At 48.9% G+C, this 26,753-nt stretch overlaps 1 protein-coding gene across 4 annotated transcripts in view; it reads left to right on the top strand.

The window, feature by feature from the left end:
* The first annotated feature begins 20,982 nt into the window (after positions 1-20,982).
* MTM1 (myotubularin 1) overlaps positions 20,983-26,753 on the top strand; it is a 93,801-nt gene continuing 88,030 nt past the window's right edge. For all 4 annotated transcript variants that reach the window (XM_031446004.2, XM_064483321.1, XM_031446003.2 and 1 more), the window contains exon 1: positions 20,983-21,033. The gene's annotated coding sequence lies outside the window, so the exon portion shown is untranslated. The remainder of the gene's footprint in view (positions 21,034-26,753) is intronic.

Below are 26,753 nucleotides of genomic sequence, written 5' to 3'. Positions count from 1 at the left end.
CTCAGGCATTCTACCCAGCCACCCACTCACACAGTCTCTCCTTCACTTAACAAATAATGCAAAGCACCTCTTCTGGGACAGTCCCTGGGGCCACAGTGCATCCAAGACAGCATCCCCCTGCCTCCATCTTCCCAGAGCTGACAGTTAAAAAAGAAAAAACCCTCCATAAGCACACAGGGGCAGCAGTGCTGTGATAAGGAGGCATGGGGGGAGGGGGCCAGGACTGGCCGTGGGGCCTGGCCACACTTGCAGTTTCGAAGTTCAGGGGGAAGAGCAGGAACCTAGGTTTAAGCCAAAAGGCACGTGGCATTTCCTTCCGTGATAGTCACTGACCCAGGGGAGAGCCTGTGAACTCAGCAGGCCCATCAAAACCTTTACTGGCTCTTTGCGTCCGTGGAATTGCTGTCTGCTGCCTTATTAGGGACACAGGGGGAGCCGACCCCTGGAGGCATGCCATGGCTGACGGCAAAGAGGGGCAGAAAAATCTGAGTGCTTGACCCAATTGTGGGGCCTTCCCTATCTTTGAACTTCCTGTTATGAGTTAATAACTTTCCTTATTGTTGAAATTCTTCAAAGTGGGCGTTAATGACATTGCAAGTTGAGACGATGGACAGAGGTCAGGAAGCCATTGTCAGGGAGGCTCCATGGGCCCGAGTGGGCTCTTAAGCCAAAGTCCAATGATTCCTGGCATGCAGCTGCCTACCATTTTCTTGCCTTTGCCTGGAACTGAGCCCTGATGAAAACCTGCAATCCTGAGGCTAAAGGGGCATTAGGTAGAGAAGAGTGCTTTTAAAAAAAAAGAGGTGAAATTCATAGAACATAACATTAACCACTTAAAGTGAACGATCCAGTGGCATTCGCAATGTTGTGCAACCAACATTTCTACCTATTTTCTTTTTTTAAAAAACATATAATTTTATTTATTTATTTTTAATGGCGGTACTGGGGATTGAAACTGGGACCTCGTGCATGCTAAGCACGTGCTCTACCACTGAGCTATACCTGCCCCCCCACCTATTTTCAAAACATTTCCATCACCCCAAAGGAAACCCTGTGCCCACTAAGCTGTTAGTCCCCATCACATCCCTAGCCCTTGGCAGCCACTAATCTACTTTCTGTCTCTCTGTATTTGCCTATTCTGGACATTTCATTTAAATGGAATCATACAATCCTTGGCCTCCTATATCTGATTTCTTTCTCTTAGCATAATACGTTCACGGTTCACCCACGTTGTAGCATGGATCAATACTTTATTCCTTCTGTAAAATCTATAATCAACATATAACATTATATTCATTTCAGGTGTACAACATGCTGATTTGATGCTTCATTTTTTTAATAGTTGAATCATAATCCATTGCATGGCAGTACCCCATTTTATACATTCATACATTGATGGACATTTGGGTTGTTTCTGCCTTGTGGCTACTGTGAATAACGGTGCTATGAACATTCGTTCACAAGGTTTTGCTCGAACATCTGTCTTCAGTTCTTTTGGGTACAGACCTAGGAGTGGAATTTCCGAGTCCAATGGTCCCTCTATGTGCGTAACTTGTGGAGAAACCACATGTGTTTCCCTGCCTTTGGAAAAGCCCAAAGAATGCCAGTGTCGGTCGCTGTCCTCATGGAGCAGAGCCCTCTCATCTCTGGGTCATGTGAGGCCCGAGCGATGCAGCCTCCATCATGCCCTCCATCCTGGAGTAGGGGGAGAGTCCAGCCAGGCAGACTAGAAGCCCAGCATCACCAGCTTCAGTCAAGCATCTCCCTCTCCCACCAGGCAGTAGGAGGAGCCCCCCCCCCATCCCTGTGGTTCCAATGGAGAGACAATTACCAGGAGCGGCATCTAAAGAGGTTCAGTCCCCTAGGCTGTTAGCCCAGAACCTGGTCTCCAACTCCCAAAGGGGAAGCATGAGATGGGGAGGCTAGGCTGGAAGGACCTCCCCAGGGGGCTGCTACAGGAAGAGGTCCAAAGGACTCCCAAGGAGCCGTCAGCCTGTGGGCTGGTATTGCTCACCTCCTTGCAAACCCCTACTTGGAACAGGGATCCTTGTCATGGGCTGAGCCCCTGCTCTGGTTCCTGTTTTGTTACTCCAGGGCCCACAGAAGCAGAACCACTGTTCTGTGCCCCAACTCACATGGCTTGGGTCTTTTCCTTTGGATGGTCCTGGAGAGCCTCTTCCCCTGGGGGACAGGCCACATCCCAGGGCCACTGGGTCAGGATACGCAACACACAGCCACTACTGGCTCCCTCTGTGCCAGGCCTTGGGCTGTGAGCTCAGGAGGCCATGAGAACAATTTTACTCATGCACTGACTTGACGGCCACGTGCCAACCTTGAGAACCTTCCATGTGCCAGGAATATAGCAAAGGACAGGCCAGACGAGACCCCCTGGCCTCAGGAAGCCCACATTTGGGAGGGAAGGACAAGAAGAAATTTTAGAAGACTGCAGTGAGATAGAACTTCACACCCACCAGGATGTCTGTAATCAAAACGACAAATAATAACGATTGTGAGCAAGGATGTGGAGAAATTGCAGCCCTAGTGCATTTTCGGGGGGTGGGGGGAATGTGAAAGGGGGCAGCTGCTTTGGAAAGCAGTTTGGCAGTTGTTCAAAAAGTTAAACATTGAGTCATCTTTTGACCCCACAATTCCACTCCTAGCTACAGACCTAAAATGATTGAAAACAGATGTTCACACAAAACCTTGTGCACCAAGGTTCAGAGCAGCATTCTTCACAATAGCCAAGAGGTGAAAACAACCCAAAAGTCCATGTGCTGGTGCCTGGAAAAGCAAAATGTGCTATATACCTCCGATGGAATAGAATTCAGCCATGAAAAGGAATGAAGTACTGATTCACACTGCAACAGGGATAAACCTTGAAAACATACTAAGTGAAAGAAACCTGACACATAAGACCACACATAGTATGATGCCACGTATGTGTAATATCCAGAACAGGCAAATTCACAGAGAGACAGCAGACAGCGGTTGCCAGGGGCTGGGGGAGGGGGAATGTGGAGGGACTGCTAATGGGTGTGGGGTTTCTTTTGGGGGTGATGCGAATATTTGGGAACTAGAGTGAGGTGATGCTTGGATACGATGGTGAATATACTAAATGCCACTGAACCATCCAGGTTAAGATGGTCATGTGAATTTCACCACAATGAAAAACAAATACCTGACTTGATTTCAGCAGTGATGAGTGCTATGTGGACATTGAAAGAGAACAATTAGGGTGTGGTGGGGTGGGTGTTAGCCAGAGACATTGATAATGGCCTCTCTGAGGATATGACATTTAAGCTAAGACTTCTTAAAAGTGATGAGCCTGTCATGCTAAGAGCTGGGAGAAGACCACTCCAGGTTAACAAGATGAAAAAGACTTGGATTCCATCATCCCCAGAGGGGAAGACATATCCCGAGTGACAGGGAAATCAGCACTCCGAGCTGGCCGACAGGCACAGAGTATCATGGGGACACACAGGAGGGCACAGACTCTGGGCGACAGGTGAGGGCAGGGAAGGAGACGATTCTTGAGCTGGGCCTTGAAGAGTGGGGCAAGAGTTAGCCAAGGCAAGAAGGAGGGGGAGGCTATGAACTCCTGAGACCACAGCCCCCACTGAGAAAGAGCATCACCTCCTGGTCCCCGACCCCAGCCCCAGCCAGCGCCCCATCGACTGCAGAGTTGCTAATGGGCAGGTGTTGGCAGCATCTGTGAGGAGTCTCCTGGCCACATGCTGGGTCAGAGCAGGTCTGGGAGGGGAGGGCAGAGTGAGTCTTTTCAGACTTGCTCTTTCCTGTGTTTCATGAGGTCAAGGGGAGCGTGGAGTGCAGATGAAGAGGCCAAGTCCATGCTTCACCACCAATAAGCAGGTTACGCACGTAGCTAATCCTACCACCCATTCCAACCCAGGCCTGGAGACCAAGGGGTCTACACAGTGGCCTGCAGTCTGCATACACAGTACTGTGAGCCCTTGACCTTCGTTGTGTTTATACAGCCACGAGGCCCAGGCTCTGGGGGACAGGGAGTTTCTGGCCAAGTTTTGCAATACCAATGTTGTTCAGTCTTTTTGCTCTGAGGCAAAGAACAATATCCTCAGAAGTCTTGATCCTACAACAAGCAAATGCCTGAAAACGGCGAGTGAAACAAGGATCATTGCAGAGACCTCAGGGATCACTTTATTGAACCCCCATTAAACAAATGAGGGAAACTCAGGTCTGGAGTGGGGACTGGGCAGAGATCACAGGGCAGGGTGATGGCTGGGGAAGAGTTTAGACACTGGATTCAGAGAAAACAGAGTCTGAATCACAGCCTCACCACTTGCTTGCAGTATGACCCCACACGAGGCTTTTCCCTTCTGGGCCTCAGTTTCCCCATCTGTAAAATGGGAATAATAGCATGCACTCTTGGAGTTGTGAAAATCAGAGGTTGTGAGACTTAAAGGGCTCAAGTCTTCAGAGGTGCTCAGGAAATTGAACAACCCTTCCTTAGGTTATAATATCTGTTCCTCAGTCTGCCTCTTGGGCCACTTGACTCAACGGCCTTCGTACTTGGAGCATCTAAAGAGCCCAGCAGAACAGGGACATCTGGAGAGGCAAATGGCCACTGCACATCCTAGCCCAAGTCATATTCTCCATGGGACACAGCGTAGTGGGCACCAACCGTTAGAAGGCATGTTGCAGAGAAACATGAAAGAGCCACTTGTCTAACAGTCAATATCCCTTTCAGAATCTAGGCATGTTCCAGGTCAACATCAGTCGAGCAAGGCCAAGAGCTGAAATTCACTGCTCTGTTTTCTTTTGAGTGACATGGAATGCTCTTTTTCCATGCAAAGAAAAACAGAACAACCCATGCCATTGTTCTGACATCAATTCAAAGTGCCTTCGGTGGGAGCAGTTCTCTCCCACTCCAACCCCCAAGGTTGAGTCCCTTCCAATCGCCGGCTGCTGGACCAGCTCCAGCCAGGTTTGCCAGGGAAAATGCAAGGAGTCCAGTTCCATGAGATTTGCAGATGAAGAACAAATCATTTCCAAGTGTAAGTATGTCCCAAAGATTGCAGGAAACATACTTATACTACAGAACAATCCGTTGTTTATCCGACATTTCAATTTAACTGGGTATCTTGTATTTTTATGTGCTAAAACTGGAAACTCTGGCTCCAGCCGAACCGGCTGGGAGTAAGACTGGCGCCTGGCCACAAATCTGGGTCACTAGGCAAATTGCAGTGGGGTTTCAAGCCTGCCTGAGCCCCAACCCCTGGCTGCCCAGCCCTCTGGAATCAGCCATTTTGTGGGCAGCACTGACCTAGAGAGACCGCCAATCACCCTGGTTCCTGTTGGTGGGTTCAGCTCCCAGGAGGGGAGTTCTCCGCACCTAGCTCTACAAGCAGTTGGTCTTGGTGGTGGGTACTTTTGGAACTCCTACCTGAGACTGGTCAGCTTCCCTCCCTCTCCTAGCCCCAGCAGCAGCCTGCAAAGTTCAGCCCTGCCCAGTTTGGGAACCACTCCTGGCCAGGCAAGGCCATGTTCACTCAGCACCTTTTCCGGGAGTGACTTTTCGGATTCACACCAAGCTGTCTGCAAGTCTTCAGAGCTGGATGGGGTGGTGAGCAAAGAAGATACAGCCCCTGCCCTCCAGGAACCTGAAGACTGCCATTTCCCGAGGTCCATGTCTGTGCTGGACATTTTATAGGAGTCAATTGCATTCAGGCCTCACAATAATCCTAGTGCTCTTACGACCACTCTGTTTTACAAATGCAGATAAAGAGGCTCAAAGACAGAAGTTAGAAAGTGGGGATGCCAGGATTTCAACCCAGATTTCTCAGACTCCAGGAGACAGGACATGCTCAGAGGGTGGAACTACAATACAAAGTACAGGAAGTCCTGCAGGGAAGGGGTCCTTGCCTCTGGCGGAAGAAGGAAGCTCTAGCAGCAGGCTTTGTGGAACTGGAGGGCCCCTAAGGTGTGGAGGTGTGGAGGGAGGGACCCAATGAGGGTCCCTGCCTGAGGACAGCAGTGCTGGAAGGAGTGGACACTGGGACAAGAAGGTTTGTATTTATCACATTGTTCAGACTTACGATGTGCCCCCAAAGGGGGCACTGTGGATATGTGGCTTGAGGTCACCCCTTTTGGTAACAGGAGAATAGCAGCTTCCTCTCCCACGGCCCTGTGTTAAAAGCCACACTGCGCTGGAGAACGGTCACAGCCCCTCAGATGGAGACACCCACGATGATCAGTGATCAGGAGGCATTCCCCAAGAAGCCAGTCCTCAGCCTCAGCAACAATCACCAGGCCTCATTCATTCATTCATTCATTCACACATTCACTTGTGTCTTCAGCAATAAACACTTGGGAAGCACCTACTAGGTGTGAGGTGTGAGGCGTGGGGTGAGTGATCCAGCCCCGTCTTGCCGGTAGTGTGCGATAGTGGGGTTCCCTCACTAACCATCCCCTAGGGTCTAGGTCTCTCTCTGCCACTCTTTCAGGCTCCAGGTATGTGGGACACGTAGGAGGGGCCTTGGAAGCTGTCCCCTGGCACAGTAGCGGGTGGCTGCCCAGGGGGAGGGCAGGCAGGGCAGTGCTTCTGGGCAGGCCTCCTTCCCCTCGGGCCGCGCAGGTGGTGTCCTGTTCCCTGCGGAGCCGGCCGGGCTCCTGGCAGTCCATTCCGTGCCCGCTCCCACCCGCCTACGCAGCGCCCCGGAAAGCGCTGGCCGTCCCAGGCCTGGTGCTGGGCCGCGCCGCCCCCACAGCCCTTCCTCCGGCCACGGGCAGTCCCCCGCGGCGCGCGAGGCTCTCCGCGCCCTTGACCGCGGGCCTCGTAGCCTCCCTATTGGCGGACCGGGTCACGTGTTCGGCCGCCCCGCCCAGCCGGCCGCAGCGCGGCGGCCGACCCGGGTTCCTGCAAAGCCTCCGCGCGCAGCCGACCCTTTCCTGTACCTCAGGCCCTGACCTCCCTCCGCTCAACGGCTCGCTGTTCGTCCCTCCTCCGTGCGCCCCTCCGTCTTCCCTCAGCCTCCCTCCCGCTGTCCTCCCGGCCCTGGACTTGTCTGCCACTCACTCCCTTACAGGAGGTGACTGTCACCTCAACTCAGGTCCTGCATGGGAGTGGGGGACCAGACAGCTCTGAAATGTTATTGGAAGTGGGTAGGAGACACGATTCAAGACACGTGTGTTTACTGAGTTTGGTCACCTGCTGGGTGCCTGGGGGTGGGGCGGAGATGGAGTAGGGATGGAAACACATACGATTCCTGCCCTTAGGGTCCTGCCATTCTAGTACATAAAGCACACCAGGGCTTTCCTTTCACAAGTCAGCCCTTTGTAGTTAGATGCCATCAGAGTCTCTAGGCAGGTCTTCCTTTGAGCTCTCCCCACCTGGGTCCCGAATTCTGCTGGGCACCTTATGGTGGGGTGAGTGGAGAGAATGAGGCCAAGAGTCAAGGTTAATGAGCCCCAGCCCTCAGGAAGCTCTCAAAGCCCAGTGGAGAGTAAGATGAGGAAACCCCTAATTATACTGGAAGTCAGTAAGTGCTGTGCCGGAGGCATGACTCGGCAGGCACAGAAGACGCCGTATGAGCAGGCCTGGGCCCTCTGCAGAGAGCGAGAGCAGCGCCATTTACTGAGAAGGCTGGGAAAGCTCCAACCCGTTTACTGACAGCACAGTCATTCATTCTCCAGAGCAGGCTGGAAGCCGGACTTGCCGCTCTGTGCAAACACCAGTGAGGGGTGTGAATCACTTAGCTTTGAGGCGGGAGGTGTCGGGTTAAATACAGGACGCCCAGGTACCTTTGAATTACAGATAAGCAAACAAACAAACTGGGGTGGGGGGAGGGAATCACTTTTGGTATAAGTATATCCCAAATTTTGCATGGGCTGTACTTGTACTAAAAATAATCCTTGTTTACATGAACTTCAAATGTAATGTATTTTTATTTTCAAAATCTGGGAACTTTGGGGGGGGGGGGTTGAGGTGTGGGAATGGCCCAAAGGGACCTTGTCTGGAAAGAGCAGAGGTGGTTCCTGACTGATGTTCCCTGGACCCTACATGATAAAAGAAGGGCCACTCCAGCAGGGGAGGGGAGGACTAGAGGAAGTAGGATGAGTCCCACCCAAGGAATAAAGGCCTGAAGGCTGAGACTTCCTGAAGATGATTTCTAAAAGATGCTCCAGACCTCCACGCCAGGCTCTGTGCCCTGAGAAGACTGTGGCAGAGAGACTGTGGCAGGGCTTGTGGTCGAGTAGGGAAGGGAAATGTGACCTGCTTCATCTTGACAGCAACTTGGGGCCCCCAGGACCTGACACAGTGCCTGCAGAGACTGTCAGAGGCTGTCCTTCTTGACACCCTAAACCCTTGCCCTTACATCCTACTCTTGGTCCCCGTGTCTTCTGGTCCCTTTTCTCCCAGACTGCCCGCGGAGAACCTGTCCTGCTTTAAAAGTCCTCCAAGCTGTCCTCTTGCCGATTTCAGTGCAAACTGGGACTCTGCTTCGCAGAGACAGCTGCCTGCGCTTTTCCCATACTGGGGCTGCTTGACTGAGAGTCTGACATCTGATAGACCAGAGAGAGCTATGACTGCCACATACCTGGCCCAGCAACGCTCTAAACCCTGAGAATTACTAGAATTGGAGAAAAGGGGAGTATCGGGGCCAGTCAGGGGGCACCGATGTTCTCTGGACACAGGTTACACGGGGCCCAGGACACACAAAGTGTACATGGCCCACGTAAAACCAGAACTTAATTTGGCCTGGAATAAGTATGCTAGCTACCTCGAACGGGAAGAAATGGCAAAGTAGCAATGCTTTTGTTTGCTTTTTCATAGGCTAGAAGCATTTTAGAGTGGTACATTATTTTAAAGTTATAGAGCGTTCCCGAAACACGCACCCCCTGAAGATGGTTGAAGCAAGGCCTTTTTCACTCCCATTAATTTACTATAGGACTTGGAGGCCTTGGGAAATAGCCCGTCGGTCTTAGGGGTGAATGTTCTCAACAGCCAGGAACAAACAGATGAGGCAGTCACTCAGTGCAGGTTGGGGTGATGGGGCTGGTGACCCTCGCCCTCTCCAAAGCACATCTGCCGGTGAGGCCACATCGGGGCGGGCTGCACACGTGAACTGTGGAGGGGATCGGCCTGGCTTCAGATCGCTTTGTGTGCCACTTAAGAGCCGGGTGACCTTAGGATGGTTCCCGAACTGCTCTGAACTTCTGTTTTCTCATCTCTAACATGTTCCAACAATCATCCTGACTTTGCAGGGCAGTTAGGAGGATTTAAGGAAGATAAGTTCAGGGCTCAAGAAATGGGCACTCTTGTCAGAATCAGAGCGAACTAGTGGCCCTCAGACAGAAAGGTGTGGGCGTTAGGCTAGGGGCATTTCGATCACACATTTACCACTCTTCCCTCTTCACATTTCACTGAGATGGACTTCTCAAAGAGTGTTTCCCACCAACAGCTCCCCTAGTTAGAACACCCCAGACCCATCTGGCGAGGGCTTGACTGCCCCCTACTTCCTGTTGGCCTATTGGATGCCCTGAGATCGAGGTTGCAGAACGGATGGCTCAGTGGGGGACGAGGGGAGTGGGGCTGCTTGGGTTAATGTTTATCCACCAAGGTCGCGCTGGCCAGCCTGGGTTGGCTAGGCTGAAGTGTGCAGAGGGGCCAGAGCTGCTGCTGAAATCGCCGTGTGCAAGACCTGTTTGCCTTCTGAAAGGAGGTAGGGGGAGCGGAAATGATCCAGACTGACCCCTCATCATCTAGACTTCTCCCAGTGGCCTTCTGGAGCTCAAGGTCCCCCGGCACACACGCACTGAGTGATCAGGTGAGGAGAACCCAGGAAGCGAGAAGCAGCCCGTTTCTCTCCTCCAGCTGGGCTGGTGCTACAGTGTCATGGGGGGTGTGGAAACCGCTGTGGTCTGGCCCCCCTGTTTTGAGAGGAGCCTTGTCAGGCCTTTCTAGAACTGCTGGAACAAAGTACCACAAAGTGGGTGGCTCGAAATAACAGGCGTTTATTGTCTCAGTTCTAGAGGCTAGAAGTCCAAAATCAAGGTGACAGCAGGGTCATGCTGTCTCTGAAGGTTCCAGATGGTGATCCTCACTGTCTCTTCCAGCTTCTGGTAGCCTCAGCTGTTCTCGGCTTGTGGCCGTTTCACTGCAGTCTCTGCCTCCATCTACACAAGGCCTTCTTTTCTGCATCCGTGTCCTCTCCTCTTCGTCTGAGAACGCTGGTCCTTGGATGTAGGGCCCACACAAATCCAGGATAATTGTATCTTGAGATCCTTAACTAATTACATCTGCAAAGACCCTATTTCCAAATAAGGTCCCATTTTGAGGTTCTGGGTAGACATAAATTTGGAGTGGGTGGATACTTTTTAACCCACTAGACACCCCTAACTTTAATCTATGCCAAAGTGAGCATTTCAGAATTGATCTGTATTAGATATTATTTATGAAATTATTGTTAATTGATGAAAACATGCTTCAAAGTGGCTGCCATTATCACCCAAGTCCCCTCTAAAGGTGTGACTAACGAAAGACACTCTGATCACTGGTGTGCGTCCATCCCCAGAACAGTACCAGGTACACAGTAGGTGTTCAATAAATATTTGCCAGTTGAATACATGTAATGAAATCCATTTAATGGCCAGTCCATTTAAGGACTTGCCCTTCGGCTGAGAGAAGCTGGTCATGGGCACAAAGTCCTAGTTTCCTAGCTTTTAATGGAAGAGCCCAAGGCACTTTTTAAACAAATCTGACAAGTTAAAAGCAGTCCAAGCCGAGCCCGTCCGGTCTGCCCTGCCCACCCTCTGGGTAGTCCCCTGGCTACTTCTGGGGAACGCAGGAGCCACGTGAAAATTCTGGTTGGGAGTCAGGAGTCTCATGCAAATGAAATTTTTGAGCACTGGTTGCTACATCACACATCGCACCAAGGCATTGACAACCACCCCTAAAGTTCACTTCCTAAAAGGCCACGACTTTTTATGCTACCCCCAGGCATTTACTGAGTCAGCCTTACATGGCTTCCTTCAGCAGACAGAGCCATTGCTGGCCGCAAGCCAGGTGGTGAAAACGGTCTGAGTGAGGAACTGCTCTTTCTATTAAAAGGGTCCCATTATTTTCAGGATGCATATTTTGCTTTCCTTGATTCCCAAAAGGGAAGTGCAATGTGAAAAAAAGATATTTTTGTAAATGAGACCGGGGGCGTGGGGTGGGAAAAAGCCAAACAAGCATTGTCCATCTCTAATTGAACTAAATTGAAGGGCCAGGCTGCCAGGGTGACTGTTTTGCAACAGATTGTGCTACACGCCAGCTTACCAACTGGTGGTAATTCCCTGTGACCTTCAGGATAGTCTAGACTCTTTGGCGTGGCATTCTTTCACAGCTGCCACCATCTTCTGCCTCACTGTTAAGGACTGAATTGTGTCCCCCCTCAAAAGCTGTTGAAGTCTTAACCCCCAGTACCTGTGAATGTGATCTCCTTTGGAAATAGGATCTTTACAGAGATAACAAATGAAGATGTGTTTAGAGTGGGCTCTCATCCAGTGTGACTGGTGTCCTCATAAAAAAGGGGACATTTGAACATAGAGGCAGATGCCCATGGGGAGAACACCGTGTGAAGATCCCAGTGATGCTGCCACAAACTAGCCAAGGGACCACCGGAAGCTGAGAGGCCTGGACCACATCCTTCCCTTCACCTTCAAAGGGAGCATGGCCCTGCCAACAGCTTGATCTCAGGCTTCTGGCCTCCGGATCTGAGACGATGCATTTCTGCTGCTTAAGCCACCCAGTTCGTTGTACTTTGGTCCGGCAGGCCTAGCTAGCTACTGCACTCGCCTTCCCCACCCTCAGTCCCGGACTCTAACTGCTCAGTTCTCCCCCACCCAGAGCACACACACCATTGCCGTCATGTGCTTTGGCTTGGAGGAATCACACATCTGAGTTCCCAGGGACATCCCATCTTGTGCTTGTTGTCACGGCTTAATAATGAGTAGTCCCCTCTCAAAGGTGTCCTGATTTGGGCTCTATATTGGCTAGATGTGTCTGGGCTAGCTCCACCTTCCAGTAAGCCCCTTCTCCTTTTCTACCTGGTAAACTTCTATGCGTTGGTCAAAGCCCATCTGGAACATCACTATTTCTGTGAAACATGCCCAGTGTCAGCCAAGTTCTCAACAGTTTATACATTTCCAGCCCACAGTGCTTGTCACTACATCATGTCAGCTCAAATAAGCGCTTCTCAGGGATGCCCCCCGCCGAAGTTCTGACTGGCCCAGAGCCTGGCCATTGCTTCCATCACACCATGGACTCCCCTCCCTTCATGGCCTGTAGCCTGGCCTGTAATGAGCTATTAGGGGAAGTATTATCTGTTACGGTAACCCATTACTCGTTCCTAACCGGTGGTGGCAGGGACCACATCTGTGTCCTGGCCCGCAATTTGAATGAAGAAACATCAGAGGTGATTGTTTAAGTTCTTGACCTCCTGCTCAAGCTGTCACCTCTTGCCGATCTCGGCTGTGTCTTAATCCTCTCTCCCCTTTAGCACCTGCTACTGTGTCTAGAACATCCAAGTGCTCAATGCCTGTTTATTGTGATAGTGTTGAATTTAAGAATGTAACTCAATGGCTAAACAATTCCATAAGTCAAAAAAGATATTGTATATACTTCCCTCCTGAAAGGAATACCTTATGGCTGGGTAGAATAAAAAGGATGGATGGTAACAAGGGTTGGTGAGGATTTGGAGACGTTGGAACTCTGATGAATTGCTGGTGAGGATGTAAAATGGTGCAGCCACTTTGGGAAACATTCTGGGAGTTTTTCTAAATGTTAACAGAGTTACCATATGACCCAACAATTCCAATCATAGGTGCATATCCAATAGAAATGAAAACAGGTCCATGCAAAATATTGTACCTGCATATTCATAGCAGTGAATTATTCATAAGAGCCAAAAGGTGGAAACAAGCCAAATGTCCACAGATGGATGAATGGATAAACAAAATGTGGGAAGTATATACATGCAATGGAATATTATTTAGCCATAAAAAGAAATGAAGTACATACCTGAAACTAATATATTATTGTAAATCAACTATGCCTCAATTAAAAAGAAGTAATGAAGTACAGATGTATGTTACAACACGGATGAATCTTAAAAACATTATACTAGGTGAAAGAAGATGGACACAAAAGGTCACATATTGTATGATTTCATTTATATGAAATGTCTAGAACAGGCAAATTTATAGAGAAAGAAAACTGGTAGTTTTCAGGGGACAGTGGGGAGGGAGAAATGGGGGTGACTGCTTATGGGTATGGGGATTCTTTGGGGGCTGATGAAATATTCTGGACTATATGAATGTATGGATCATGGTGGTGGTTGGACAGCTTGGCGACTATACTAAAAACCATTGGATTGTACATTTTACTTGGGTGAATTTTATTGTGTATAAAGCCTATCCTAACAAAGGGTCAAAGACAGCACGCATGCGCAAAGTTCTGTGTTGGGGCAGCGCCAGGATTTGGTAGGAGGAGCTTAGCCCGAGCAGGTTCCCACGCGCAGCACTGAGGCCGGGGCTTTCCTGAGGCTCTGCTAGCAGTCTGAGACGTTGCCAGCGCTGTCCTGCCCCAGCAGTTCGGCTCTGTTCCCACTGAGCCCCATGGTGTGAGGAAGGGCAGGCGGGTGGTCTGCAGCTGTCCCTAGAAACACTGCCACTAGAAACACCACGTATTTTACCCTCTAGGGGTCCGAGCGGGGAAGGGGTGGGGCTGAGATGGTGGAGGCTCCATCCTGCTCAGAAATAGCTGCCCCTGGAGGCCCCCCACTTGAATAATAATAGGGTTAACAGGTTCCTTTGGGCAGTGCACATGCCCCCACATTGGTCAATGACCTCTTTAAAGTGATCCCCGGAAGCTATGACTGGAGAAGGAGCGCCTTCCTGGGACTGTCTCTGGGGCACTTTCCAAAGAACCTCCCCCAGCTCCCCACCCCTGATGGGTGTGATCCTTAGGAGGTGGCTTCTAGGCAAGCCCATCGCATCTTGCTCCCCTACACACCCCAGCCTTCCGGGTGGTGTTTTTGATCCTGATTGGATTGGAAGGGTCTAGGAAGACACTCTGGGAAAGGATCTCCCTTCACAGCTCGCATGAGTTTTTGGCAGTGACACAAAGAGGTGGCAGTGTTTATTTTGGGAAGGACCTGTGTTCTTGCTCCCCTCATCCTTCCCGTCGCCTGGGACAGGGGCGCTTGGTTAATTCTGGCTTCCTGTGGGAGGCTTTGTTTCTAAAGCAGGTCACAGGCCCTCCTGTCCTGGGTGGCAGCTGACACTGGCAGTGTACAATCACATCTGAGATGGACCACGGAGGGCCTTATCCGCCAGTCTAGGTTTTTGGTCCCCTTAGCTCAGGCTCCTGTGGAGACTTAATGAATCTTCTTTTAAAAATCATGGCATAATATACATAAGCATCAAATTTACCATTTTAACCATTGGTAAGTATACAGTTTAGTGATGTTAAGTGCATTCACATTGCTGTGCAACCAGTCTCCAGAACTCTTGTCATCCTGAGAAACTGAAACTCTGTCCCTGTTAAGCAATAACTCCCTGTCCCCTTCCTCCCAGCTCCTGGTGATCACCACTGGGCTCTGTGTTTATGAACTGGACTAGAGATCTCACATAAACGGAATCATACAATACTTCTCCTTCTGTGCCTGACCTATTTCACTTAGCATAATGTTCTCAAGGGTCATCCATGTTGTAGCAAGTGTCAGAATTTCCTTCCTTTTTAAGGCTGAATAATATTCCATTGTGGATGTAGACCACATTTTGTTTGTCCATTCATCCATGGATGGGCACTTGAGTTGCTTCCACCTTCTGGCTATTGTGAATAATGTTGCTATCACATGGATGTATAAAAATCTCTGTAACTCTTCTTTCAATTCTTTTGGGTAGGTACCCAGAAGTGGAATTGCTGGATCATATGGCAATTCTATGTTTAATTATTTTGAGGAGCCATCATACACTTTTCCATACACCACTTTACATTCTCATGGACAGTGCACAAGGGTTCCACTTCTCTGCATCCTCGCCAGCACTAGTTATTGTCTGGGGTTTTGTTTGTTTGTTCGTTTTTGATAGTAGACAGCCTAGAGGGTGTGACGTGGTACCTCACTGAGGTTTTGACTTGCATTTCCTTCATGATTAGTGATGCTGTACATTTTTTCCCTTTGCTTATTGGCCGTTTTATGTCTTCTTGGAGCAATGTCAGTTCAAGTCCTTTGCAAATTTTTTCATTGGGTTATTTGATTTTTCTCTTGTTGAGTTGTTGTTGAGTTGTAGGAATCCTTTATACACTCAGGATATTAATCCTTCACCAGATATGCAATTTGCAAATACTCTCTCCCATTCCACAGGTTGCCTTTCACTCTGTTAATTGTGTCCTTTGATTCACAGACGTTTTAAAGTTTGATGTAGTCTAATTTATCTATTTTCACTTTTGCCTGTGCTTTTGGTTTCCTGTCTAAGAAATCATTGCTAAACCCAATGTCAAGATTTCCCCCTGCTTTCTTCTAGGAGTTTTATAGTTTTCACTCTAACATTTAGGCCTTTGATCCAGTTTCCCCTGCACTATTTATTGAAAAGATTATCCTTTCCCCCACTGAACGGTCTTGACACCCTTGTTAATAATCATTTGATCCTATATGTGAAGATTTATTTCTGGGCTTTCTATTCCAGCCCTTGCCAGTACCACAGTGTTTTGACTACTGTGGCTTTGTAGTATATTTTTTGAGCCAAGCGGTATGAGACCTCCAACTTTGTTCAACTTTTTCAAGATTGTTCAGAGGTCCCTTGAAATTACATATGAATTTTAGGACTGATTTTTCTATTTCTGCAAACAATGCCATTGGGATTTTGATAGACAGTGCATTAAATCTGTAGATCGCTGCTGATAACTTAACCATATTAAATCTTTGAATCCATGAACACAGATGTCTTCCCATTTATGTGTGTCCTTAATTTTTTCAGCAACATTTTATAGTTTTCAGTGTACAAGTCTCTCACTTCCTTGGTTAAGTCTATTCCTAAGTATTTTATTCTTCTCCATGAGTTCATCGTAAATAACAGAATTTCATTCGGGTTCAGGAAATATTTGCTGACATTCATGTTTTCCCTCTTTCATTTCTCCCTTCCTCATATATTCTCGTTCAATTTTAATCTTGGGTCTCCAAACCCTTCAGTGTTTGGAAAGTAGCATGCTATTCACCTCAGCATGAATCAGGCCAGCCCTTTCAAATGAAAAGATAAAGTGCTTTTTAAAAATCTGTTTTGAATAAAACGCACTTGAATGTATCATAAAATAGTTCCTCATGGGGCTTACTTCCTCAAAAAATTTTTAGCGTACGACACTGAGATTTTGAAATAAAACTCATCATTGGGGGCAGAGGGAGGGTATCTTGGAAGTTGGCCTTTCCTCCAAGGGGCTTTGTTTTGATGTGGGATCTGACTGGGGCCTGGGGCAATTTTCTCACCAGGATGCTTGTGGACGAAACCTCAAAGCCATCCTGAACACCCTCTATTTGCCTAAGGATGAAGGAGACAAACAGGGCTGGCCCTTGGAAACTTTGTGATGTCATAACAATAATCCCTGCGTTTCTGGCCTTGGTGTCCAAGAGGCCCTGGGACAAAAAAAATCTGGGTTTCTCTCTGTGTGTTAAGTGTTTTCATGTCCCATTCCTTGGCTCAAACTTCCACCTAGCACCTGGGAAAATAGACCCTGCTGACCCACGGGGCCTCTCCAAGGAGGCCCCCACTCAACACTGAGTTCCACAAGAAACTGGAAGGAAAACATCAGAAAGAGCACCCCCGTCTGCATGTGAGCTCAGGATCCAGGTTGACCCCCACAGGATTCTGGAGTCCTTCTGTGTGTGCCACAGGTCACTGGCAATTCCCAGAAAGAAGGTGGGGGAAATTTCTTGTCCCTGGGGCCCGTGTCATGCTCTTTCTGTCCAGACTCAGCTCCCAGGCCTCCTCCATCCAGGTAAGCACTCCTGGCCCCACCCCGATGGAGCTGGGCCACCATCTTCTCCCAGGGAGGGCTCTTTCCTGGCCCCACCCAAGTTTTTGTCTTGTAGCACACCCTTGGTATGTGTAGGGCAAACTTCACCGCCCTCTCCCCTTCAGGACCCTGGGCCTCTTAAAAGCAACCAACCAACCAACCAAGCAGAGAGATGAGCAGTTGTGGGCAGCCTCAGGGCCCAGAGCTGAAGCCACTCCCCCACCCCCTTTAACCTCAACTTTATTGAAGTACGATTTCTCTGTAATGAAATTCACCTAGTTCGTGCTTAGAGTTTAATGAGTTTGGGGAATTGTATACAGTCACATAATCACCATCACAGTCAAAACAGAGAACATTTCCATCACCCCCAAAACTTCCTTCTTTGCTCCCTGGCAGTCAGTCCCCTTCCCACACCTCTGGCCCCAGTCACCATAAATCTGCTTTCTGTCACTAAAGTTTTTCCTTTACCCAAATGTAATATAATCATACAGTATATAACATTCTGCATATTATTTATTCTATTTAGCATAATATTTTTGACAGTCATTCATGTTGTACCACATATCAGTGGTTCTTCCTTTTTATTTCTGAGTAGTATTCCCTCATATGGACATATCACTGTTTAACCATTCACCGGTTGATGGGAATTTGAGATTTCTTATCTTTTTGACTGTTATTTTTAAAAGGCTACTATGAATATTTGAATACAAGGCTTTTATAAACATGAGTTTGTATGTGTCTTGGATAAATACCTAGGCGTGGTATTGCTTGGTTGTGTGCACATTTAACTTTATAAATCGCTGCCAGACCAAAGTGGATGTACCAATCTGCTGAGGCTACATTTTAAACAAAGGGCCCGGGTGGGGAGGAGGGAGGCAAAAGGACTTGGGGGTTCTTTTAGAAGCAGAAGTTAGTCTTGGGCACTCATGTGTTTATTTTGCACAACAAGCTTATGAAGCAGCTATTAATATCCCCATTTCATAGATGAGGAAATCCATGTTCAAAGAGATATTCTTGCCCCAAGTCACACACCTAACAAATGGAAGAGCTAGAATTTGAGCCCAGTGGCTTCGTGCCAATGCTCAGGGGCTTATCCCCGCCCTCTCCCACCTCTCTTCCCATCAGCCCACCTGGCAGCTCGGGAGCACTGCTCCCTTGACACACTATACACCGCACTTGCCTCTCTCTTTGCTGTATTAGGACACAATGACCCTGGGAAGCAGCACTTGACTCCTTTTTTCACAGGAAGCAGCTAATAACCAGAGACGTGAAGTGACCTTCCCAAGGCTAACGGCTTGTCTATAGAATTGCTGGAACTGGAGTCCTGGTTTCCTGACTCCAGGCACTTTCTGCCCAGTGCCCTGCAGCTACATTGAAAAGTTTTGGGGGGAGAGTAGAGCTCAGTGGTAGAGCACATGCGTAACATGCACGAGGTCCTGGGTTCAATCCCCAGTACCTCCATTAAAAAATACAAAAAAAACATTTTTTTTAAGTTTTCATTTCCAACCACTTCTGTCTTCAGCTTTCTCCTTTAGAAGGATGCTCTTCCCTTTTGTCCATCTTCCTCCACTCCAGGTTTAACAGAGCGAACCTGGCGCGACCAGGTGGTGGCAGTCTCCAGCCTGCATCAAGCCGAGGCAGGGGCGTGGACCAGGGGTCAGAGCACCAGCGCCAGGGCCCTTGTAGTGAGTGCTAAGGGAGAGAAGTAGGGTCCGGGCCACTTCCTTTCTCAGGGCTGCTTCTGCCCCGGGAGGCTGGGGGTGGGGCTGAGGGGACACCTAGCCAGGCCAAGGGTATAGGCCCCTCCTGGTTCTGCCTGCTTTACTCCCTGCAACTTGGGAGAACCGGATGGAGCCCCAGAAAATAGGCACCTTCTGTCTGCCTTAGCAAAAGCAGACGGACTGTGATGGGGATGGGGGCAGGATGTCCCACCTAGAAAGGTTATCGGAGAAGCAGCCTTATGTCACGTCTCCTGCTGCCTCCTCCCTCTTGTGCAGGAGCCCTCATTTGTGTGTGTGTGTGTGTGTGTGTGTGTAAGACACAAGGAAGCCTGAAGAACCCCCAACAGACACTCACACATATACTTTGAACCATGAATGGCAGCCCCAGCCTGAGGGAGGGCATGACTTGATCAAGAACACCGCCACCTCGCTAAGGGCAGGGTGGGAAGTCTTCTGTAGGGTTCAGCCTTTACAGTTTTCAAAGTGCTTTCATCTCTCTTCCCTGCTGGATCCCCATACCTACGCTGCGAGGCAGGCAGGGCAGAAGTCTCTGTCTCCATGTCACAGACCAGAGACTGGTCTTCCCTACAGGACTTTCCTGCTTGGGTTGCCTCCTTCTGGAGCTGGGGCTGGGCCAGGGCTGGACCTAGGTTGGAGGTGGTGGAGAAACCTTCAGTAACTACCTCCTTAGGATGACGAGTGTCCCTGTTCTGTACCCTGTCACCCCCCCGCCCCCATTTACAGCCTCATCCTTGAACACAGTGCCTACTGTATGCAAGGTCTCCCATCCAGCCACTGCCCTCCCTCTGTCCAACCACAGGTCCCTCTCTTCCTCTGCTCTAAGACTCACAGATTCAGGAATCTAGTTTTTCAGTGGCCCACCAGGGAGCCTCAGTGGCACGCCATACATACAATCAAGAAGCATTTACTGAGCACTCTTTGAAATTCGGTACAGAAGTGAATATGATTCAAAGAAGTTCACAGTCTGGGGAAGGGAGTTGATAGGGCAGACGTAAGCAAATGATGACATCAGTGCTCTGAGAAGGGCTCTAGGAGAGAGGGGAAGCTTCTAATTCTGCCTAGCCTGGAGCAAGTGCTATTCTGCTGGCTTTCTAGGAGTCTGGCTAATCCAGGAGAAAGGATCAACTCTTGTAAGGGGCTGGAGGGAGGAAAGAACCTGGTGCATCCAGAGAATAGAAAGATGTTCCCTGTGACTAGACCAGAATTTGGAGTGGAGAGAAGAGGCACTTTGGGAGAAGTGGCTGAAAAGTAGGTGAGGTTGTGGTCTCAAGGGCCTTGTGACTCAGATGAGAAGTCTTGACTCTTCAATAGGGTTAATATGTGTGTGTGTATATATGATATACAATTATTTACACACATACATATACTAGTATCATGTAAACAGCTGTTTTTAGATGCTGGAGTAATAACAAATATAAGAGGAAAAAAGTTCATGTTAACGTAATTCTGTTTACCATCATTAACTGAATTGCTCATGTATAATTTTAATGCAGCACAAGGAATATTACAGATAGTCTATGAGTATTTTTTATTACACATTGAATTCTCTTTCTGAAGTTGTCTATTTTTTCTTTTCCTCTCTTTTTACTGAGTTAATGATCGCATGCCCGAAACCTCAAAAAAGTAGAAGGAACTTTGTCCTGAAATGTTTCCTTTCACTAAGTCTCAGGAGAGTTCTTGGAAAGGTGCTGGCACAGCATGAAGGACACCACAGTCAGTGAAATTTCTTATTCCCTTATAGTATCTCAACTTCACGCAGCCAACCCTGTGAACTCCAAAATAGCTCAATTTCGTAACAGCCGCTAAAGTTTTATCTAGAGAAGTTTTCCCTCTGGATTTCCCCTTTATTGGAGAAAAACAGTGAGACGCAGAAAATTCTGGGACTACACTTCCCAGCGGCCTCCGCTCGGCACCTACTCCAACTTCCCTTAACAGTGGTGGCCGCTAGCATCTAGGTCCTGCCCATTCCCGGCACCGTACTCAGACCTACAACTCCCAGCTGCCTCCACGCGCCGGACCCGGCAAGGAGGGCTTCCCAGAAGCCTCCCGGGCGAAGAGCCCCGCCCCTCGGAGCGGCTCCCCAGGCTCGGCCGGCGCCCCGCCCCTGGCACGTGATGCGCCGCCACCAGCCGGCGCGCGGAGGAGGGCGGCGGGCGGTGGCCAGGGGCGGGGAGGCCGCAGGGGGCGGGCCCTGGAGGGGGCGGAGCGGGGCCCCGGAGCCGAGCAGCCTGGCAACGGCGGTGGCGCCCGGACCCCGAGGTGGGTTCGCGCTCGCGGCTGGCCTGGCTCCGAGCCTGGCGCTTCGGGGACCCGTGGTGGTGGGGCCGGGAGGAGGAAGTTGGGACCCACCCCTGGCTGGCAGGTCCCGCGAGGCCTCGCAGCACCCGCGGGAGTGGGCCGGGGGGGTTAGCCCGAGTGCCTTCGCTGTCCCCGCCGGCCAGGGCTGGGGCCGCGGAGCAGCAGGCAGGTGCCTCCGGCTTCCCCCGTTCTCCCCGCCCAAGGTCCCGGGCCGGCGGCGGGCGAAGGTCGGGACAGGAATCGGGCCGGCGGGCCGGGGAGTGAGGGAGTAGGGGCGTCGCGGCCGCTGCCCGGACTTTGCTTCCCCGTCCCGGGGCGGCGAGCGGGCCGGGCGGCCGCCCTGCCTCCCCGGCGACGCGCCGCAGCTAGTCCTTGCTCTGGCCCTCCGGGCGGGGTGAGTGCCTGCCGCATCCCTCGTGGGTCCTGCGGCGAAGACCCCATCGGCGCTCTGGGCCAGTGTTTCTTTGTCACGCAGGGAGGTTTATCTGCTTTTGCAACAGTTGAGGGAAGGTCTGAGGAGGGAACGGTTAGTTCCCTGATACGCAGTCGGAAGTCTGCACAGGCACGAGCAAGCGCCCTTTGCCGGGTTGCCTCCCTTAACTGTCTTGCTGCGCTCAGGAAGTGAAAACTAATTTTAGTTTTTGCCTAAGCAAATATGAAATGAATCTGATGCAAAAATTATATTATGGGCCTTATAGACGCATGCAAACTGTGAAGTGAAGTGGATTGTGACTGGTTGTTACAGAGACAAACTAGACCTTCACAAGGATGGAATCATGGCATGTTAGAATTGACGGGACCTTTAAGTTTATATAGTTCACTTGTTTCCCCGATAGGGAAGCTAAGGCCCTAAGAGGTTAACTAAAGTGACAACTTAATGGCAAAGCCGTTATCACAAGTCAGGTTTCTGGGGGCATCTCAGCATCTGTCTAGCCTGGGTAGTTTTTAAAGTCACAGCTCAGTTATGTTCCTGGTAAAGTATCCACGCAAGAGTCTAGAGACTGAGCCAGCGATTTTGCTGTAGTTCAAACCATTTTGAATTACCTTCAGAACCATTTACCAGCCAAATAAGACCATCAGGCTTCTTAATTTATAGACATGTTTTCCTTTCACCCAGCATATATACTGGGCACGATCACCTATTCACCAACTTTGACTCTGAACTTTTGGCTGTTTCACAAAACCAAACTGACCCTTGAGAGATGCCACAGCATGGAGTAGGTTCAAACCAGAGGAACTACCAGTGTGTAGCATCTTCCTGGGGTAATTGAAAGCGGAGACCACTTATTCATAGGGGCTTTTAGATTCTAGAATGATTATTAAATGATTGGTCTCCTCACCTTAAAGTTCTAACTTGTATTTATCAAGCTGTCAGTGGCTTCATTCATTGAACTCAGAAGGCCCATAGTGTGCCAGCAGCGTCCTGAGCATGGGGAAGACAGCAGACAGCACCACTGATGAGGCCCCTGCCTTACAGAGCTTCTGTGTGGGGAAGCAGACAATAAAAAAGTAAACAATGATATGTTTGCCAGTAGAGATGATCACTGGAAGAATAGAGCTCTGAAGCTTAGCGATGACCAGCTAACAGGCCGGCATGATTGAGAGGGAGTTGGGTATTACTTTGAGTTGCTAGTGTTAGGCAGTCAGCTGCTGCTCCGTGAAAGCAAATAACCAAATCCAAAAGGAAATCTGTCTGAATCAAGGAGATTCTATGGCATCATCACTTCTCCGGCGATCGCCTCTTGGAGGATAAGTTCGTCACAGCCTCATTTTTACTTGCATTCCCCACCCCCCTACATGCTTCCAAACACCTAGAGGGGTGGTCTCTGAATCCCTTGCTGTCTCAGTCGCTGCCTCACTCCAGCTACAGAAGGCCCTGCGGACTGAGGTCAGGGTTGGGTGTAGATTTCATGCCAGTGTCTCCTGTCTGTGGGCTACCTGACCCAAGGAGTTCTCTTCCTGCATGCTGGGAACCTGCCATCCTAGGGGATCCTCAATACTTGTGTTGTGTGGTTTGTAAAGAAACTAGTTCAGTTTGGAATTAGCTCTAGAGTAAAGAAGCACCCAAGTTCCCAAGAGCAAGAGTACCAATAAAATGCGTTAGTGATAGCTTCCTATAAAATTCATCTACTTACTAGCTTTTCAGTTTCTTTCCTATTCTGGGTGTTCAGTGGCTTCCAAGCAATTTTCTTTTTCATTTTTCCCGGTTCTGAAAAATCATTGAAGTTAGAAAAAATACTCCAGTGTTCTTTGTTCCAAAATGAAAGGAGGATTAACAAAATGTAGTTACTTTAAAAACCACGGAAAGAACATGTGGTTCTTGCTCTTACTGAGGGCTCCAAAAATAAGGAGAAAAGTGGAGCCTCTTCAAGGCTTAGGCGACATTTTGAACTGGTGGCCAAGGATTTCAAAAGCGCAGAGTTTCTCGTTATTTCTAAAGTTTTTTCAATTTTATAAAAGAATAAGAGGTTGTTTTCATTACTCACTAGTAATTTCCCTTCCCTGTTTCTGACCTCTTTCAAGTTCTGCTTTCTTAGTTTTCTAGTTTCTCAGTTCATTATTCCTATTTGGCAGATGAGGGGACAGGGGCTGTCTTTTGCCAATAAGATGTTGACTCAGGGTTTGAATCCTGGCTTTAATATTACCTGTGTAACTTTGGGCAAGTTCCTTACCTCCGAGCCTCAGCTTCTTTATCTGTAAAATGAAGTTATTAATATTACCTTCATCCAAGGGTTGTCGGCAGGACTGACATAAGTGCTTACAGTAGCATCTTGTGCATAATAGGCAGTCAAGAAATGTTAACTTATTGACTTGAGCTATCTGGAACTCTTTCTTTCTTTCTTTCTTTCTTTCTTTCTTTCTTTCTTTCTTTCTTTCTTTCTTTCTTTTTTTGAACTCTCTTAAAGAAAAAAGTGATTCTAGCCATGTCCTAATAAACTTTTGGAAATCCAGTAAGCATGATGTTCTAGCCATTTCTCTGCATTTCATTGTTGACTCCAGCTTTTAGTTTCAGGTGACACTGGTGGCCCTGTGCACAGTTCTTGTAGAGCTAAGTTGTCTTTACTGTTTGGAGTCAGAAATTACTTATAGTCGGAGGGTGGCTTCTGGTGTTGAATGTCTACAGTGTATTTTTCCACAGGACCACCAGGACAGTCTCATCCTTTACTTTTTAAGAATGTGGCAGGCATCTCTTTAGAAAATTGGCATCGGGCACTAGTGCTTTCTATTTCTGTCCAAGGAGCAAGGAGTGGTCAAGGACCCTCGTGACTGTGGGAGGTGGTAGAAAGTCCCTTCTTCACTCCCTGATACTGGACAAGTCATTGCACCTCTGCTGATGGCTCTTCTGTTTGTAAGCTAGAGCGAAGACAACCTGCGCGACCAGGCTCCCAGAGCTCTTCAGGGATCAAATATGTATTATTATTATTATTATTATTATTGCACCTGTGTGTTATATAAGTCGTCGCTATTTGGAGAGCTGGTGTGAGAGGGCAGCATCCTTCCTGTTCTTGGCTCCTCTCCTCCATAGCTGTAGGCATGGCCTCTCTGCCCCTCCCTCCCTCTTCTGTCAGCAGTGAAATATGCCAGTGTTTTATTGCCTCTCTCAAATGGACCTGAAGCCACTGGTACACCTACGAGCTTCCATTTTGTTTATTGCTGAAATGATGGTACTGGATAACCAACAAGCACAGAGTGACAGCAAGACGGTTACTGCATCAGGGAATAGTGCCTGCCTTTTCTGCAGTGTCTCAGAATGGAAGTCTTTCCTTTTTCAGGTGAACACCTTACGTTGGCTCCTCCATGCAGCTTGAGGCCCTGCTGAGTTCCTCCACCCCTGGGTTTAGGATGAGCAGAAATCCAGGGACCTGATAGCTCTCCAGGTCCATCTGGCCTTCCTTGTTCAAACAGGATGGGTGCCAAGTGCTCTTTCTACTTGAATTTGTTTCTCAATATCCTGCAACAGATTCAATAAGTAGCTCTTTGAAATTTCATGTACTAATGTTAGTTTAGTGTCACTGTTCCCTGACTCTTTGTCGTGATATGTAACACCTGGGTCTCTCAGCATTCTTTTTTTTTTCATCTTCCAAGCTTGTGATAAAGAGGGCTGAGGTTGGAGATGTGTTTCCGGGCAGGTGAAACCTCACAGGGCCCTCTCCACGCAATAGACATTTAGGAAATGTTCTTTGATTTGCACTGGACAAGGGGGCATAGCTTAGAATTGTTTGGGTATGTTCATTTCACCATTCTGTTCTATGTCCGGAGACCATATTCCGAGTACAAGATGCATCAGAGTTCATGCTTGGCCTGTCTTTCCATGGTCGATTAGCAAATTAATAAGGCAGTTCTTTGAGTCCAGTGGTGGGAGAGGTCCCACATGTTGGTTTCCCACCCCTTTCTTCCCAGCTTCTGGAATTTTGGACTGTCCTCACGTGCAGTTTGAGTTTAGGTTCATTGTTGCTTTGTTTGTTGGTGTGTTTGGGGGTGGGCGGGGCTAAGGGAAGTCGAAGGACAATAAATGAAAGTAAAAATAAAAGTAACTTGTTGGTAACTCATTCAGCTCTCCTACCCTGGCCTACAGACCTCAGCAGCACCGTGGTGCCCTTTCGTTAGCTCGTGATAATTGTTATGTGTTGCTATCTGGTACTTGAGCGTTTTGTGAGAAGGAAGCACTGTTTGTTTCCCAGGGTGTCTCGCTTCCTCCTTCATGGGAACTCTTGAGGCAGAGGTGGCTCATAAACGGGATTCTTAGCATCAGGTGATGTAGCTTGAAATGCCCTTGCGTGACCCTCAAGTTCCTTTATGGCCCTGAGATGACTTAGGTGGGGACTTGGGAGAATGGGGACTGGGCTGTCAGGGTTCATTCCAGCAGCCTGAAGTCGGCCCCAGCTGTTTAACTGGAATCAGAGTTGCACCTGCGCAGCAGTGACCCGGTCCAGGCCGGGTCAGCTCTGTCTGTGCGTCACAGTGAGAAAAGTTTGCACTTGGTTCCAGTGAGACTCCTGGAGGGCACTACCGTTGACCCTGATGGGATATAAGAAACCCCAGTCAAGATTCCATTTGGAGCTTCCTGGTCCTGAGATGTCTTTGCACACATTAGTGGTTCCGGAGCTGGCAGAGAAAGTGGGCGCCCCTGCCGCGCTCCTAGACAGAGGGCAGTCGGAGTTGGCCCTCACCTCTCTGTAGCCCTTGCTGTGAGACGTAACTGATTTTTTTTTTAGGTTGAGGCTGAGTATCACCTTGCTGGCTGTTCTTTTCTTCACTATTATCAACTCTGAAATGACGTGATCTTTTCTCCAGAGTGTCCCATCACTTCCATGCTACGAAACAGTTTTTCCTTGCTGATAAAATTGTCCTGGTGCCCCTGCCTGTGATCTTAGACAAAATGCAGAATCTTAGCTTCCCCTCCCCCCAGACCCACACAACCAGAATCTGCCGTCTCACAAGACCCCCAGGTGATCTGTATGTAAGTGAAAGTTTGAGAAGGTTAATGTAAGTAGCCTTTATGGCCTCGCTTCCCAATCCTTTGGGACCACGCTGTTCATTAGAATAATAATTCAAGCCACACGTGCAACCGTTTTCCTGGTAGCCACATAAAAAAGAGACAGAGGAAATCAATTTTTATAAAATATATTATTCAACCCAACATGGCCAAAATTTTATCATTTCAGCATGTAATCAGTGTA

The sequence above is a fragment of the Camelus dromedarius genome, chromosome X (genome assembly GCF_036321535.1).
Source record: "Camelus dromedarius isolate mCamDro1 chromosome X, mCamDro1.pat, whole genome shotgun sequence".
In the NCBI taxonomy this organism is placed as follows: Eukaryota; Metazoa; Chordata; class Mammalia; order Artiodactyla; family Camelidae; genus Camelus; species Camelus dromedarius.
The sequence above is the reverse complement of the archived record's forward strand: the minus strand, read 5'-3'. Positions and strand labels throughout refer to the sequence as shown.